Source organism: Arachis ipaensis, chromosome B4 (assembly GCF_059453495.1).
Source record: "Arachis ipaensis isolate K30076 ecotype BB chromosome B4, ASM5945349v1, whole genome shotgun sequence".
NCBI lineage: Eukaryota > Viridiplantae > Streptophyta > Magnoliopsida > Fabales > Fabaceae > Arachis > Arachis ipaensis.
In genome coordinates, this window is record NC_142439.1 from 70,880,772 (window position 1) to 70,893,341 (window position 12,570).

Below are 12,570 nucleotides of genomic sequence, written 5' to 3' on the forward strand. Positions count from 1 at the left end.
CTACTAACTGTTTGATATATTGCATCACTCACACTAACAGCAATTCTAACAGAAATACTTTCTGCATCTATTTCCTTGCTTGTGCCTTGTTGGTTGTATGACACGGAGAAGAAGCGAGGCTTCAACTTCCTTTGATTCTGAACCTGAGAGGACCTTCCTTAGATTAAGGAGGGAAGCAAGAGGAAAGAGAGTAGTTGGTGTGGAGGAAGAAGAGGAGTATTTTGAACCAAACATGGATGAAAATATGGAGAACCATCATGAAGAAGAGGTTCACAACCATGGCAGAGAAGGTCTAGCAAATCATGTTGGGCAGGAGAGAAGAGTTTTAGGCTCTTATATCAACCCAAACCTAGGAAACTGTGGGAGTAGCATTCAAAAGCCAACCATACATGCCAACAACTTTGAACTAAAGCCACAGCTCATCACCCTTGTTCAGAACAACTGTTCGTTCGGAGGAGGTGTCCAAGAAGACCCAAACCAACATTTAACCACCTTTCTGAGGATATGTGATACTGTGAAGTCTAACGGTGTTCATCCTGACACCTATAGACTACTCTTATTTCCCTTCTCACTCAAGGACAAAGCATCTAAATGGCTGGAGTCCTTTCCGAAGGAGAGCTTAACAACCTGGGAAGATGTGGTGAACAAATTTTTGGAAAGATTTTATCCTCCTCAAAGAATCAACAGGTTGAGAGCTGAGGTTTAAACTTTCAGGCAACAAGATGGTGAGACTCTCTACGAAGCATGGGAGAGGTTTAAGGACCTGACAAGAAGGTGTCCACCAGATATGTTCAATGAATGGGTGCGGCTACACATTTTCTATGAAGGCCTCTCCTATGAATCAAAGAAGGTAGTAGACCACTCATCCGGGGGATCTCTGAACAAAAAGAAGACCATTGAGGAGGCCATAGATATCATTGAGACTGTAGCAGAGAATGACTACTTCTATGCTTCTGAAAGAGGCAACACTAGAGGAGTGATGGAGTTAAACAATGTGGATGTACTGCTGGCCCAAAACAAGCTTATTACCAAGCAGTTGGCCGACCTCACCAAGAAGATGGAGAGGAACCAAGTAGCAGCAATCACCACCTCATCAACAACCCAAGAGGGGGTGAATGTAGAGGCAGAAGGTGAGTATGAACAAGCCAACTACATTGGAAACTCACCCAGGCAGACCCATGATCCATACTCCAAGACCTACAACCCTGGTTGGAGGAATCACCCAAACTTTGGGTGGAGAAATCAACAAGATCAAGACCAAGATCAGAGACGTCACAACCCCAACAACCATGCAGCTCACCAACATTCCACACAGAGATCATATCAACACTGCCCTAACAACACCTCTCCACATCCATACCAAAACCAAAATAACCCTTCTCATCCATCCAATCCCAACCCACCATCATCTTATGACAGACTCTCAAGGATTGAGACTCTACTTGAAGGCATATGCAAGGAGATTCAAGATAACAAGATGTTCAAGGAGGAGGTGCAAGCCAATATCAAGAATCAGGGAGACACCATCAAGAGGCTGGAATTTCAAGTGGGATACCTCTCCGAGCAGATTCCCAAACCTACAGACAGCTTCCCAAGTGACACAGAGAAAAACCCGATAGGTGAAGCAAAGGAAGTAAGATGGGAAGATTGCAAGATGGTCACTATAAGTGATAAGGAGACCGAGGATGAACCGAACAAACCATTAGAACAACCTGGAGATACATCAGCAGAGAAACAGGAAGAGGAGCACCAAGCACCCAAAATTTCACAGAAGGAGCTGATAAGACTCTATGCACCTTTTCCCCAATTACTCAATGGTGGTGTAGAGAAGAGAATATACTCAAGGTTTCTTGACATATTTGCATCTCTCCATGTAAACATACCATTCATCAAGGCCCTCCAACAAATGCCCTCATACATTAAGTATATGAAGGAGCTGCTGACCAGGAAAAGCTCACTCAAATAAGGACAAACAATAGTGATGAATAAGGAGTGCAGTGCTCTCATTCAACCAGAGATGCCTACGAAAAGAAAAGACCCAGGGAGTTTTCACATCCCTTGTGCCATAGGAGAAACAATGTTTGACAAAGGACTCTGTGATCTGGGAGCAAGCATCAACTTAATGCCTTTATCCCTTATGAAGAGGCTGCAGATCAATGAGATAATACCCACAGATGTAGTTATCAGACTGGCTGACAAAACTCAAAAATAAGTAGTAGGAGTGGTTGAAAATGTGCTGGTGAAGGTTGGAAAATACTTCTTGCCCACAGACTTTGTCATATTGGACATGGAAGAGAGTCACCTCCACCCAATCATATTGGGAAGACCATTCCTAGCTACAGCCAGAGCACTTATAGATGTGGAGCGAGGGGAGCTAATTTTGAGGATCCATAATGAAAAACTCACTTTCAATGTTTTCAAGCCCTCACAAGAAACAGATCAAGAGAACAAAGAACCAAGGAAAGATCACAGTGAGATACTGAAGGAAGAAACAAGCACTGAAGCACAACCAACACATCTGGGAATCCCCTTGGTTGATGAACAAGGCAATCAACAGCTGTCACAGCTCAAGGAAAATCAGGAGAAACCTAAACCACCAGAGTTATATGAGACCAGCAACAAAATCTCCTTGGAAGAGGAGGTCACAAAGAGCAAGGCAACATCAAAAGGAACAAAGAAGAAGGCACCTAGGAGGTGGAGGAACAAGAAGATCCCTACAGAGGACTTTTCTCCAGGGGATAAAGTGATCTCAGCTTACTTCCCAGCTATCCCCCCGATCTTCCCACCATCCCATCTCAGCTACCTAAAGTTTTTACCATCAACAGAGTTCTCTCCTTAGAACATGTGGAGATCCTTGATGAAGCCAATGGAGATAGATTTACTGCAAGGGGGGAGGACTTGAAGCACTACCAACCACCCTGACAGAGGAAAAACGTCAAGCTAGTGATGCTAAAAGAGCTCTTCATGGGAGGCAACCCATGTTTTATATGCTTTTAGAATAGTGAATAATGCAAGAGTTCATGAAATCAAAATCAAACTTTGACATGCACTTAAATGTATCCTTGTATGCAGCACATAGTGAAGAACAAGTTTGGTGTTCAAGGCATACTAAGAGAACATAAATGTAACCCATATTATGTCACTCTTAAGGCCTTGAACAAATCCTTTACACCACATGACACCAAACTTAGTTTGGTGTCACCAATGTTGCATACATGGACATTCAGTTAGTCAGTTGGTTTGTACTCATGAATAAGCAAAAATTTTTTATTTTTTTGCCGTCACTATCCACACATTTAAAAATCACTTTTTTCTTATTTTGTAGAAAAATTGATGGGACAATTGATAGGAGAAGTCTCGACCACTTCATGAAGGGGGAGTACACACTTGTCTTCAAGGGGAATACATTGGAAAATGTGGCCATGCAACATTGGAAGAAGGATACCTTGGAGACCGAACCAATTCCTTCATAAAGTTGATGATCCTTGTGCTCATTCCATGCAAAACTCCAACCATCCATCAAACAACCACTCCATCAATCCACATCTTTTATTCACTCACCACTTCCCTATATAAGTGATTTTAGTCCCCACCACTTCCACATCCGAAATTCCCATCCTTTGTACTTCACATTCCAATAACCAGTTCTCCAAACTTCTCATTCTCGAATTCCCACACTCCTTCTTTTCACTACACCCTATCCTGACAAACCGAATTCCTCATCTAACCATACCTTCTACCTCCTTCACACATCAACCCCTACTCATGGCATCATCAAGCTCCAAGAGGCAAAAGAGGAAGGAACCGGTGGAGAGCATTCCTTTCGACGAGAGGAGATTCAAAACTGCATTCCATGAACTCGAATTTGAACGGATAAAGCTCAAGAAGATACTGCCTGAGTTAACATTCCAAATTGACGAGGATGAGTGCCCACAGATTCGAGAGAAGATTAAACAAAGAGGTTGGCAAAGGCTTACGAACCCAGAGGGAAAGATAAATGCAAACCTCATCAAAGAGTTCTATGCAAATGTGGTCAGAGAAGACAAAACCAAGGCCCCCACCTTCAAAAGTTACGTAAGAGGGAGAGAGGTGGATTTCAGCCCCAATGCTATAACAAGGACTCTTCAGTTGAAATCACCACATTTTGATGAGCCTATTTATCATGCAAGAATAAGCAAGAGCCCTGACAATGATGAACTCACCGAAATCGTGACCGACATATGTGTTATAGCAGCTGACTGAGAGAGGTATGCGGATCGGAGACCCCGATTCATCAAGAGAGGAGACCTCAGCCCGGAAGCCAAGGGATGGTTTGAACTCGTGAGGAGGTCTATCCTCCCAGCCGCAAACAATTCTGAGGTCAACGTTACTCGAGCCACCATGGTACATTGCTTAGTACAGGGTGGAGATATCAATGTGCATAAACTTATAGCTGAGGGGATTCAAGAGTCAGCTGAGAAGATTGATTCGGGTGCCAGGCTTTTGTACCCCAGCACCATCCTCAGACTGTGTATGAAAGCCAAAGTAGTCTTCGAGGATAGCAATCCAGACTGGGTAAACCCTGGGAGGCTAATTACGCTTCAGCGTCTAACTTATACGACACCTGCTCAACAACAAAGAAGACCTCAAATAGGGAAGCGAAAGCCAAAAGAAGGACCTCACCAAGAAGAGTCTCATTAGGAAGAACACCAACAAAGAGAATATTATGACCCAACCAACATAAACCTGAATCACATTCACGGAGCCATTGAGGAGCTAGCAAGGAGTTATATGGAGGGACAAGAACAACAACTGCACATTCAAGCTCAAAGGATGGATCGTCAAGAAGAGCTCTTTTCTAATTGAATGAATCAACAAGGAGAATGGCAAAAACAGCAAATGGAACACTATTCCCAGCTTACTCAAGCCATAAATCAAGTGACTGAAAGACAAGAGCAACAAGACAAGCGCCTTCAAGAACTCAATCAACGACAGCTAGCTCAGGCGAAGGCATTCAATGAGTTCAGCGTACTCAATGAAGGACGGCAACTACATCGGGAGGAGTTCTACATAAACACTCAAGCCAAGTTGAACTATATGTCTAGTCATATGCATAATCTGAACTCTGCAATCCCCAGGTATGATGAAGTCCAAAAAGAGCTAACAGAACAAGAGGAAAGGAAGGTGAAACAGCAGAAGGAAACACTGAAGAAGAAGATGGAAGACGCTGGCTTCTGGAAGAAGTTGATTGGGAAAAGCAAGGGAAGTGGGAGTGCAAGCACTCAAGAAAAACACAAAGAGGACAAACAAGAAGGAGAGCAGGAGCAACCCCATGAGTAAAAGGTGGTGGAGTTCCCTCATTGTCCCATCTTTTTCAAGTTTTAAATAAGGAAAATCATGTATGAAATAGAACATGCTTCCATGGTAGTTTAGAATTTTTAATTCTATTTTTAGTATTCTCCTTGCTTAGGTTTATGATTGCTAGTCAAATTGCCTATTTTCAATTCCATCTTGCTTATTGTATGCTTGTCTTTTTTAAGCCAAATAAAAAGAGAATGTTTGTTATAAAAGACCAGAGTGGAATTCATATTGTGGAGTAAGTTCCTAATTTTGTGGTGTGGTAATAGATTAGCTAAGTTGGTTCACCAATAAGGTAGGAAGGCAACTATCTGTCCTGAATCATATGCTTGAAACACACCCCATGAGACTAGCTAAATAACAAGATCCTAATAAGAAAAAGGGAAAGAGAAAATGAAAGTTGAAAAAATAAAAGAAAAAAAGAGTAAGAAATAAGGCTAGGCACCAAGGGTTTGAATCTTGAGGCATGTGTCTGTGGTGCTCCTGTGTAAGGGATTTACTTGGATGAATAAGCTCTCAGGGGTGCCTTATCACTTGGTAACTTGGGTTAACTAACCCGGGATTATCAGCTGAAAGTCCACTATCAAGAGTAACCCTTGCTACAGAACACTTAGTAACCCAAAGAGGTGCTGGACACCAAGGTCTCAAGAAAGAAAATAAACAAACCATGTGCCTGTGGTGTGTATGTATGGGGAAAAGAGACTTGAGGGAGTAAGTCCTTAGGGGTGTCTTAATACCTAGCACCTTGAACCAACTGGTTCGGGAGTGCTGGCTGAAAGCTTATCTTAAAGAGTTGCCCCCTCACAGAGCACTTAGCCTAAGAGCACAATCAAACCCTGAAAACAACAAAAGGATCAATGAATAAAAGTCTCATAGGGTGCAATCAAGTGAGTATTCCAGGACATGATAAAGGTCTGAAAGCCAGTAAATGAATGAACCTAAGTTGCTATGCCTGAAACCCCATAAAACCAAGAACATGACTTCCACAATAATGATTCATTCATCTTGTCATTTCATTCATCATTCTCTTGTTCCAGTACTTACTTAGGGACAAGCAAGCTTTAAGTTTGGTGTTGTGATGCCAGGGCATTTTGGCCAGTTTCACTGACCTTTTCTTTACTGTTTTAGGGTAGTTTCATGCATTTTCTTAAGAAATAAGCAAGTTTTGGGTAAAATTTCACTTACATCTTGATTCAAGCAAACATTGTGCACTTTACATGATTTCATGAGAATTATGCAAGAATTGTATGACAAACTGGATGATGCATGTCTCATGATTTGGATTAGAACTTTGATGTACTCTATTGCTTGATTTCAGGACAAAGGAAGCAAGGAAGAACTACGTTAGCAGCCACGTTAGTCTAACTAACATAAACACTAACGTGGGATGGGAGCTAGCTTGCAACGTTAATGACAAAAGTAATCACCAATAACGTCCTCGAAGCCATTATAGCCCACGTTAAGAGTCACGTTAACTAAGTTAACGTGAACTCTAACGTGGAAGAAGGAAATGAAGCCAAGTTAGTGACACTCACCTTTGTCACTAACGTTGGACCAAGCTCATATTGGCCACGTTAAGAGCCACGTTAACTCAGTTAACGTGGACTCTAACGTGGGGAAGCAAAAGAATGGCCAACGTTAGTGACACTCACCTTTGTCACTAACATTGGACTAAGCCACTTTGAGCCACGTTAGTTGCCACGTTAACTTAATTAACGTGGAAGCTAACGTGGAGGGAGCAAGAATTGCCAATGTTAGTGACACTCACCTTTGTCACTAACGTTGGAATGAGCCACTATGAGCAACGTTAACTCCCACGTTAACTTAGTTAACGTGGAAGCTAACGTGGATGAAAGAATGATGAGCCAACGTTAGTGACACTCACCTTTGTCACTAACGTTGGAGATGGCTATCACCACCACGTTAGAAGCCACGTTAACCTAGTTAACGTGAACTCTAACGTAGGAAGTAGGGGCGTTTTAAAACGTTAGTGACAAAGGTAAGTGTCACTAACGTTTTTGAAGATTTGGCAAGCCTACGTTAAAGGTCACATTAGCCACACTAACCTGAACTCTAACGTAGGGAAGGGAGGATTCTCAACGTTATTGGAAAAGGTTAGTCCCAATAACGTGTGCGAAGGATCAAGAGGCAACGTTAGTGGTCACGTTGGTGCCACTAACGTTGAAGTTAACGTGGATCACCCTTGGGTTAGGAACGTTAGTGAAAAAGGTAACTGCCACTAACGTTCTCGAACCCACACTTTCACTTAACGTTAACGCCACTAACGTCCTAAGCTAAAAGTTCCTGCCTACTTCACACTTTCTCTCTGCAAGTAAAGCTAAGCCCACTGAAGACGATAACTGCTTCAAACTCAAGATCCAAAGGACCATATCTAAGATTTGAAGAACCAACTAGAAGATCAGAAGAGTAGTATATATAGGGGTAGTTTTGAATCAAAAAGGGGTTGGAAATTAGAGAACTACTCTCTGTATTTTACTTTCTCTGAAACTTTTAGTTTAATTCTGAGAATATACTCTCCATCTATGCTTTTCATTCCCAGAGCTATGAACAACTAAACCCCTTTCATTAGGTTAGGGAGCTCTGTTGTAATTTGATGGATCAATATTAGTTTTCATTATTCTTCTTCTCTTTTTTCTCTTGATTTTACTAGAAAGCTTTCAATCTTCATTCAATTGGGTAGTTATCTTGGAAAAGAAGCTATTCATACTTGGATCTCTTCGGAACTTTGGAAGAGGAATGAAGAGATCATGCTAGAAATGCTTTCTCATGTTGGACCAAATTGGGGTTTGGATGGATATAGTGACATATAATCCTACCAACACTTTGATTTGGAAATACATGTGGTATAATCAGTGACCATACTTCATCTTTTCTCAAGAGCAATTGACCAAGGAATTGGCTATTAATTAAGATTTGAGAGATTGAATTACCAAGAAATTGGAATTCGATCACTTAAGATTGCCAAGGAGATCAATGAATGCATTGATTGAGGAAGAGATGAAAATGAACTTGATCCGGAGATTGCAACATCTCCTAAGCCCAATGAATTTCCCATTTCTGATCTTACCCATTCTCTATAAATTCTGCAGTCTACTTTTATGAGCATCTTCCCAATTCCCATTTAAGATTCTGCAATTTACTTTCCGCTATTTACATTCAGCTCTTTATTTCTAGCATTTACGTTTTCTGCTATTTACTTTCCTGCCATTTAATTTTCTACAAATCTCAAATCTAATTCTGCTTAGTTCAACTAGAACATTCCTCGAATTAAAGTTGCTTGACCAATCAATCCCTGTGGGATTCGACCTCACTCTATTGTGAGTTTTTACTTGACGACAATTCGGTATACTTTAATGTTGAGAGACAAGTTTTCGTGCATCAAAGGTAATGGCTTAAGCTCAAGTTTTGGAGACTTCTCCTTTTCCTCAGAGGTTTCCTATGAATCTGGTTGGATATCATCTAGCCCTTCCTTGAGGCTTTCGGCCATGTTGACCTCTTTCACCAGGGAATCAATGAGGTCAATGCTCATGCATTCCTCATGAATGTCTGGATGCTGCATAGCTTTGACAATATTAGTTACGAACTTTTCCTCGTTGACTCTTAGGGTTACTTCCCCTTTGTCAACATCAATGAGTGTCCATCCTATAACTAGGAAGGGTCTTCCTAGGATAAGGGTCCCACCCTGACAATCATATCTTCAATTACTCCTGATAGTATCTTAATAGAACCGTCAGCAAGTTGAAGGCACATGCAGGTTGGTTTGACTTCATCAGTCAAACAGAGCTTCTTTATCAAAGAAGTGGGTATTAGGTTGATACTTGCCCCAAGGACACATAGAGCTGTTCTTGTACACGCATTACCTAGAGTGCATGGTATCATAAAGCTTCCAAGATCCTTAAGCTTCCCTGGCAAGCTATTTTGAATGACTGCACAGTATTCCTCAGTGAGGAGGACTGTTTGTGTCTTTCTCCAATCCTTCTTATGACTTAGAATGTCCATCATGAACTTTGCATAAGGTATTTGTTCAAGAGCTTCTGTAAAAGGGATCTTTATCTCTAATGTTCTGAGATACTCCGCAAAATGGGCAAACTGTTTATCCCTTTCCTCTTGACAAAGTTTTTGAGAAAATGGCATCTTAGCCTTGTATTCATCAATCTTGGTTGATGAAGGCCAAATGCCATGTGATTTGGAAGGGGGGGTTACTAGCTTGCTTAGGAGGGTTGTTATCAGTCTTTGACTGACCTCCTTTGCATTGGTGTTCAACGCCATGCTGCTACCTCTTTGGGCATTTGAACACCCAGTCTTTGCCCTTTCCTGGCGTTCAACGCCAAGAGGGATACTTTTCTGGCCGTTTAAACGCCCAGAGTCATCGTGTGCAGTGACCTGGTTATCCTCTATGGACTTTTCATTTTTATTGTACTGAGGTTGGGTGTTTAAGATTTTTCCACTCCTCAGTTGAATAGCCTGGCATTCATTTGTTATCTGCATAGATAATTGCTGCCTTGTTTGACTCAACTACGCTTCTACATTCCTGTTAGAAGCCTGAGTTTCTCGCAGAATCTCTTGCAGTTCCAGCATTTGCTGGGCAAGGGCTTGCAGTTGCTGAGTCAATGGGCCATCCTGCTCTGAAGGGTTAGTTTCAGCAACTACTTCCTTAACCTCTCCTTTTATAGAGGTCTCAGGAGATGCGTACAGATGGTGATTGGTGGCAACTATCTCAATAAGCTCTCGAGCCTCTCCAATTGTCTTTCTCATGTGTATGGAACCACCAGCAGAGTGGTCCAGGGACATTCTAGCCATGTCTAAAAGCCCATAGTAGAAGATGTCTAACTGTACTAATTCTGAAAACATTTCAGTGGGACATTTTCTTAGCATCCTCTTATACCTCTCCCAGGCATCATAAAGAGATTCACCATCTCCTTGTTTTAAACCTTGGATGTCCAGTCTTAGCTGGTTCATCTTTTTTGGGAGAAAGTATTGGTTAAAAAACTTGTCCACTAACTGTTTCCAAGTTTTTAAACTAACTTTAGGCTGGTTATCCAACCACCTTTTTGCTTAGTCATTTACTGCAAAAGGAAAAAGTAATAATCTGTAGACATCTTGGTCTACCCCCTCACTGTGTACTGTGTCAGTAATCTTTAAGAAGTCTGCCAGGAATTCTGTAGGTTATTCCTGAAAATGCCTAGAATACTGGCAGTTCTGCTGTACTAGAGTAATGAGTTGATGGTTCACTTCAAAGCTACTAGCTCTGATGTGAGGTATGCTAATACTTCTTTCATAGAAATTAGCAGAGAAATTTGTATAACATCCCATAGTTCTCCTGAACTCTTCTTCCCACTTGGGTTCATAATGAAGAAAGGTAGAAGGAAAGGATGAATGAAGATAGAAGGGGTAGAAGAAGAAGAAGTAGAAGTAAAGAAGATTAACAATAATTAAGATATTTTTTATTTTAATTAAAATAAAATAAAAAATAATTTAATTAAAAAGAAATTAAAATTTAATTACCAAATTTCAAAAATAGGAGAGAAGAAGTTAGTTAGGAAGTTTTTTTCTTAAAAAAAAAGAAGAGAGAGAAGATATGTAATTAATTATGGAAAGATTTGAAAATAAAATAAGATAAGAGATAATATAAGAATTGAAATTAGAATTTGAAGTTTGAAAATTAAATTCTAATTTTGAAATTTTGAAATTTGAATTTTAAATTTTGAAATTTGAAAAAATTTGAATTTTAAATTTTGAAATTTGAATTTTTGAATTTTGAAAAAGAATTGAATTTTGAAAAGATTTAATTTTGAAAATTTGAGATTTGAAATTTAAATTTTGGATTTTTAAAATTTGAATTTTAAAATTTGAAATTTGAATTTTGAATTTTGAATTTTAAAAGTTGAGATTTAAAATTTGAAATAAGATAAGATAAGATTTTGAAAAAGATGTGATTTTTTTATTTTGAAAAGATTTGATTTGTGAATTTTAAAATTAAGATAAGATAAGATAAAAAATTTTAAAATTGAAATCTGAATTTTTAATCATAAATTTCGAAAATAATAATTAAATAAAAATAGAAAAGATATTTTTTTATTTTTGAATTTAATGAGGAGAGAGAAAAACACGTAAAAGGTACCAAACTTAAATTTTTAGATCTAATGCCCCTAATTTTCGAAAATTTTGGAGAAAAACACAATGGGACAACAAACTTAAAAATTTTAAGATCAAATACAAGAAAAACTCAAGAACACTTTGAAGATTAACAAGAATACGACGAACACGACTCAAGAAATTTAAAGAACACAAGAACATAAAAAGAACACCAAACTTAAAATTTTTAGAAAACCAAAACACAATTTTTGAAAATTACAAGAAAATCAACAAGAAAACACCAAACTTAAAGATTTGACATAAGTTTTAACCAAAGAAACTATTTTTAAAAATTTTTAGAAAATAGGACTCAAAGAAAACGCAAGACTCAAACCAAGAAACAAAGAAAAGAAAAATATTTTTGAAAAAGGTTTTTAAAATTTTCGAAAAATTAAGGAAGAAGAAAACAAAAAAAAATTAAAAGACACAAAATAAAATAAAAATTACCTAATCTAGGGAGCAAGACAATCCTTCAGTTTGTCCAAACTCAACAATCCCCAGCAACGGCGCCAAAAACTTGGTGCGTACGAATCCCCACACTTTCGTACAGCAGTACTAGCAAGTACACTGGGTCGTCCAAGTAATACCTGAGTGAGTCAGGGTCAATCCCACGAGAATTGTGGTTTGAAGCAAGCTATGGTTATCTTGTAGGTCTTAGTCAGGCAGATCAGAAGGTTGTTGGTTGGAACTTTGTATAAGTACTTGTTATATCAAATATTTGGATGTTAAGTAGGAATAAGGAATTAAATGGAATCTCTGATAGGAATAGAGTTAAGAGTTGGAGTTGCTTTGTCTTTCTAAATTAACTTTGGTACTACTGCTCTCTTTGCTTGTGAGTGATTTCTTCAATGGCAGGCTATATGTGATTGACGCTAGTTAAGAGGCTGCCAATGCTCCTCTAGATCTGAACCCCGGGTTTAGTGCGGATCGATTCTGATTGAGGGTGAAGCTCGTACAGTTCATTCTCCTTAATGATCCTACTCAAAATGCCACAGACATGGTCGGATCTTCCAGATCAGAGAATGCTGCACCTTAGGTTCTAGCCTCTACCACAGAGACCCTAATCTCCCCGAAAAT

At 39.5% G+C, this 12,570-nt stretch overlaps 1 non-coding gene across 1 annotated transcript; it reads right to left on the bottom strand.

The window, feature by feature from the left end:
- Positions 1 to 685: 685 nt before the first annotated feature.
- Positions 686 to 792, bottom strand: LOC148567858 (small nucleolar RNA R71). The gene has a single exon (XR_015882557.1). It is a non-coding gene; the product is annotated as a small nucleolar RNA R71 (small nucleolar RNA).
- Between the last annotated feature and the right edge of the window lie 11,778 nt (positions 793 to 12,570).